The following is a 6,377-nucleotide window of genomic DNA, read 5'->3' as shown; positions in this document are numbered from 1 at the left end:
GGCAGACGCTGCGTCATTGTCGCGCGACTGTCTCTTTGTCGCGCGCATGCTGGGACTGTCAACGATCTGCCGCAGCGGTTTGATAATAGGCTTGAAATGCCTCTTCAACGCCATGTCCTCCTCGATTCTACCAGTCTTCAGAGCGCGGTGTTTCTTGCGAATCGACTCGCTCGTCTTCTCGATCTCCCTCGCGATTTTTTCACGTTCGCGCACGTCTTCCATGTTCGTCTCTGGCGAAGTATCGACAACGACTGACCACGTTACGGTATCGCGAACTCGTTAAATCCTTTTCTGTATCTCCCGTCTTTAAGCGCACTGTCCTTGTCTATGACTACGAATCCATATTTTTTTCGCCAACAGTCGCGACACAACAAACAAAATTCGTCGTACGACATGTCGGTATTCACGTGATCGTTGTACACGTGTTTCAAGTTGGTACCATCCTGTTTGAACAGGATCAGCAGGTTCGCGTTGTCACGTATCAGATGTTTAGGTATCTTCGCGTACGTCTGACAGAGATAGAAGCAGGCGACGTTCGCATGGCGGTCCATGGAGAAGTACTCTCTCACCGCATCCTGCTTGTCGCATGCCACGTCATCAAAGATAAAAATAGAATTTGGACGCGCCTCGCTCGGCGGAACGACGTCGCTGTTGTTGGAGAACGTAAAGTAGCCGATTTCGTCGATAGACGTAAATAAATCTTCGAGATATCGATACTTTGGCTGCTGCAGCGATTTCGAGTAGACGTACACGTTCTCGAAACGTACGCCGTTCGGGCTCTCGAGCAAGCTTACGAGAACGTTGGTTTTACCGCAATTCGACGGGCCGCAAACGATCGCGCGTACAGTGCTCGGCAGTATTTCGCCGTGCTTGCGCTTCTCCGCACCGCCTCCCATCATTCGCGATTTCGCGTCACAGTTTGTGATGCGTATCGTCTGCGGTTGTCGCACGAATTTCATGTTCGCACTAACGATTGCCCTCTCTCGACCGCCTATTTAAAGGCGCGCGAACCCGCGAATCGCACAGTATCAAAATGTATCTCGCGCTGTGTCATCCTTCCGATATTCTAGACTTGAGCGCCGAGCAGTTGCGGTATATTCCGAAGGTCGTACTCTTACGCGTGTACGGCGACTACATCGAACACGTCTGGCACAAGCTGCCGGAACACGTGAAGGCTGATTCGGAGGTTCAAACGTATCGTCGCTGCGACGAGCACTACAATCAGCCGTGGCAGCGAACGCACATCGACGGTCCCGCGCCTAAGATAAAGGACTGTAGCGAATGTCGGCGTCGCGCGGCGGTCTGCTGAATCGAGCGATAAACGCGCTTCCTTTCGAGTTACATATCCCGGGCTACCAATTTTGCGGCCCGGGCACTCGGCTGGTGAAGCGGCTAGCCCGAGGTGACGCGGGCATAAATCCACTGGACGCGGAGTGCCGGGAACACGACATTGCGTATTCTCGGAGCAACGATCTCTCCGATAGACACGCGGCGGACAAGGTACTCGCCGACAAAGCGCTAGGACGCGTCGTCGCGAGAGATTCGGCTCTGAGCGAGAGAGCCTCCGCTGCTGCCATCTGGGCAACGATGAAAGCCAAGACCAAGATCGGTATGGGCATGAAACCGAAGAAGAAGACGACGAAGAAAAAGGGTACGAAAAAACGAATACTTCCGACTGCGAAACGTGGCGGCGCGTTACCGTTTCTGCCATTGCTGGGCGCGCTCGGGTCCTTGATCGGCGGAGCGGCCGGCGTGGCGAAAGTGGTGAACGACAGCAAAGCGGCGCGACGTCAGCTCGAAGAGCTGCAACGTCACGATCGCGCGATGGAAAAGGGCCGCGGACTGTATCTCGCTCCGTACAAATACGGACGCGGACTGTATCTAGGCCCGTACAAACGCGGACAGGGCGTAGCTGCGAAGAAAAAAAAAACGCCAAAGAGACGATAAAAATGCCGTCTGGCGCAACCACCAACGTACAATTGAATGAGCTCGCGAAACGTATGCGCGTACCGTACTTTAGAGGTGTTTTCATGCGTAACGCGTTACCGACGAGCGGCGCGCGCCGAAACGAAAGCGGTATCGTGAATTTGGACGATGCTACAGGGCCCGGTACACACTGGGTAGCATACGCGAAGAGGAACAATCGCGTTGTGTACTTTGACAGTTTCGGTAATCTTCGACCACCCAAGGAACTGGTGCGATATTTCGGGAACGGTGCTACGACGATAGAGTACAATCGCACGTCCTATCAGACGTACGACCAGAGCTTCTGCGGACAGATGTGCCTACGGTTTCTACAAACGGTCGATGCGCGTGAATTTAAAAAGCTCGACGAGGTGCTGTGAAATCTCAGTATTAGTCGAACGCTTTTCCCATCATGTCGCTGACGCTTACGCTGAGCGGGAAGAACACCGTCCTCGCGGCGAACTACTTTCCGGCCATAGATTTGAGTGACGACGATTACGAGCTCGGTCTGGCGATTTTTGAGACTTATAACACGATACCGAACGTGAACGAATCGAACAATAAATTTTATTTCGCCAAAGACGACGCGGAAATTACAATTCCCAAAGGTTCGTACGAAGTGCGAGACATAAATGAATTTTTGAAACGTGCGATTTTACGAAAACGTCCGCGCCGTGACGCGCTTGAAACAGTTGACGGAGCGCGTGGTGACAACAACAACACCAACAATAACAATAGCAACAACGACAACGATGACGACGGTGGAGAGTACCCGATTACGCTTCGCGCAAACTACAACACGATGAGATGTGAGATTAGATGTGCATACCGAATAAACTTTGACAGGTCCAACAGCATTGGATCGTTGCTGGGATTCTCGTCGAAGCGTGTACTGCGACCGCGAAGATGGCACGAATCGGACATAACGTTATCCGCGTAGAGTGTAACGTGACCGCGGGCGCGTACAGCAACGGCAAAAGCGTGCACACGATACACGAATTTTCACCGAGCGTGCCGCCAGGATATAAGATATCGGAACGACCGGCGCAGATCATTTACCTGCCGATCATCGCACGGAGCATTACGGATCTGACGGTACGCGTCGTCGACCAGAACGGACGATTGCTCGATTTTCGAGGAGAAGAGATCACCGTTAGACTGCACGTACGACAGCAGCGATAACGTGAGCGTGAGATGCTTATATTGAACAGAACGGAGCGCACGCAGAGAGATAACGCATTCTTTACAAGGCCGGTTACGTCACAGCTCGATAACACTCGCTCCATCAGGAAGAAGCTCAGCGCGTCGAACGTTACATTTTTGAAATCTTTGGGATTCGCGGTGCGCAACATTTGAGATGACCGATATCCTAAACATCAAAGATGAGCCGATCTTCGACGATCGCATCGTCAAGATTGAGACTCACACGTACAACCCGTTCGCCAACACAACGTTCGGGTACAGCGACGAGATAAGAATACCCATACAGCAACAGGATCTATACACACTGCCGTACGAAAGCTTTCTATACGTCGAGGGAAAACTGACGAAGAACAGAGTGGTCGAGGGCGCTAACGTGGCATTGGGAAATAATTGCGTCGCGTTCATGTTCGACGAGATTCGATATGAACTCAACGGTGTGGAGATTGACCGTAACAGAAACGTTGGCATAACTAGCACGCTCAAAAACTATGTAACGGTGTCGTCCGACAGAAGCGTGATTCTGCGGAATGCCGGCTGGGACGCGCAGACTACTCAGGCTGGATACTTTAATTTCTGTGTACCGCTCTACGTATTGCTGGGATTCTGCGAAGATTACAGGCGCGTGGTGATCAACGCTCGTCACGAGTTGATTTTAATACGCGCGCGCAACGACAACAATTGCCTGACGGGAGATCTTGCGACAGAGCCGATACTCGAATTATTGAAAATACAGTGGCGAATGCCGCACGTATTTCTGAGCGAGATAAATAAGCTGGCGATGCTCCGCGCTCTGGAGAGCGGACGATATCTGAGCATGGCTTTTCGCTCGTGGGATCTGTACGAGTTTCCGCTCTTGCAGAGCACAACCAAGCATTCGTGGGCCATCAAGACGGCTACTCAGCTCGAGAAGCCGCGCTACGTCATCTTCGCATTGCAAACAGGACGAAAAAACATCATGTCCGAGGATACGAGTCGTTTCGACGACTGCAAGTTAACCAACGCGAAACTCTACCTGAACTCGGAATGTTATCCGTACGATGACTTGAATCTGGATTTCGATAAAAACAGATGTGCGATTTTGTACGACTTGTACGCGCGTTTCTGCAAGGGCTACTACGGATACGAGTATCTCGAGCCGAATCTCACCTTTACGACTTTTTTACGTCATGGTCCGTTCGTGATCATCGATTGCTCTCGACAGAACGAATCGGTCAAGAGTGGCACCGTGGAAGTGCGATTAGACTTTGAATGTAAGGAGAACGTGCCTGCGAATACGACAGCCTATTGTCTCATCATACACGATCGCGTGGTTCAGTATAATCCATTGACCAACGTTGTGCGCAAAATCACCTAAGCGCATCCTCCGACACGATATAAAATCTACGATACACCGCAATCGACATCAGTCTTCTCAACCGCAGTCTTCTCGACAACATGCTCGTGCCAACGTTCGTGGATCTGCAAGGATTCATCGTTAACAATAAATTTATCGTGAAGGAAGTGGCGGTGTTGAAACAGGGGACCGTCCTCACGCATTACATTTTTACGAATCCCGTGCCATGGAAATTTTTGACAAGATCCGACAGGTCCTGCGCTTCCTGGTTGAGTGCCTATCACCATGGATTGCGATGGGAGGACGGGATGGTCCCGTACAGCGAGGCGAAACGCCTGATCACGGCGGCTGTATTTGAAGATGATCGCTATCGTGTACGTCAAGGGACGCGAGAAACGAACGTGGCTATGGAACCTGCTTCTGAGCGATGAACGAGAACGCATGCACATCGAGACCTTGGACGCAGTGTGCGAAGACATGGAATCGTTGGCTTCTCTGGATGTTGCTAATATTATTCGATGCGGACAACATATTAAGGGGGTATTCTCATGTCAAGTTCAAAATTTTAAGCATATTTTAGGAATTTTTTTTATAAAGAAAATAAAATGCAATCTTTTTAATCTTTTTATATGCTATTACTTGCATCTTATAGTTTATAAAAAAATTTTTTTGGTCATAATTTATTAATATTTTATGTATGCTCTCTTTAGTCAAAGATGATGCTTTGAAAAAAAGCATTGTCAGCGGTGCAAGTGATTTCAGCTCACACTGTCATCTAAAACAAAAAAGTAAAAAAGATTCTTAATCTGTATGCTTGTCGCTATCGCAGGTACCAGAATTGGTCATTTTTATAAAAAAAAAAAAATAGCGGCCATTTGAAATTTTGAAGCAAAAAATCGCAATTTTTCCTGTTTATTGGTGGTCGAAAAAATAAGAAATTTTCATTTAAAAAAAGCGATTCTGGTACCTGCGAAAGCTAATCATATGTAGATTATGCTCAAAAAATTTCAGGCCAATCGGTTGGATAGTTTTTTATTAATCACCTGCACCGACCAAAAAAAAGTGGTTTCGAGAAAAATGCGTTTAAAGATTTCTTAGTTGATTTTTCTAAGAAAAAATATACTTACACTAATCGGCTATGCCTCCTCCATACAATAGACCTTCAGTTTCCTCAAAAGCATCGTTTTCTTCTGCCCTAGCCGCCCTCAAAGCTGCTCTGGCCTCTTTTGAAGCTGCAGTGGTACAGTGCTCCGCCTTTGTGATGCGCGCTTCGTCGTGCGTCTCCATGAAATTTATAGCTTGCGGACCGATTGTCACACCCATAAGTTCCATTATTTTAATTGAAGGTTTAAAACCTTCATTAAAGATGCATGCTGCCGTAAGTGTGGCAATTTCTAATATTTTTTTTCCAGTAAAAACGTGTTTGGGAACCAAATTCCACACGCAAGCGTTGAAAGATTCGTTGTTATTTTGAGTGTTTGCTCCCAAGCATCTTTCTAAAAGATCCTCGGACGATAAGTCTTCATAAATAGGCTTAATCAAAGCTGCAACTTCATCATCAAATGCTGGTGGATGTTTATAACTTGCCTCTTGATTTACTGTCTTGAGTTGCTACCACTTGCACCAAGATTTCGGTCCCTTTGGGCAGTAAGAGTGTTGCGGATTTTCATCCGTAGAAGTCATGTGATAAAATGTCGCCCACACAGCTTTTCTCATATCTTCAATAGAATCAGCGTGTCTTTGAATAGCCAATCCGTAATAAACCGACATTTCTTCCATTTTTTTATTTGTCAATTGAATTGTTTTTGGCTCCTTTGTTTTTTTTCGAGTACTTTTGTTTTGAGTTGGTTGTAATTGCTTTTGCGCTTTTTTATAT

The sequence above is a fragment of the Trachymyrmex cornetzi genome, unplaced genomic scaffold, assembly GCF_001594075.2.
Source record: "Trachymyrmex cornetzi isolate Tcor2-1 unplaced genomic scaffold, Tcor1.1 scaffold1484, whole genome shotgun sequence".
In the NCBI taxonomy this organism is placed as follows: Eukaryota; Metazoa; Arthropoda; class Insecta; order Hymenoptera; family Formicidae; genus Trachymyrmex; species Trachymyrmex cornetzi.
Note: the sequence above shows the minus strand (reverse complement) of the source record.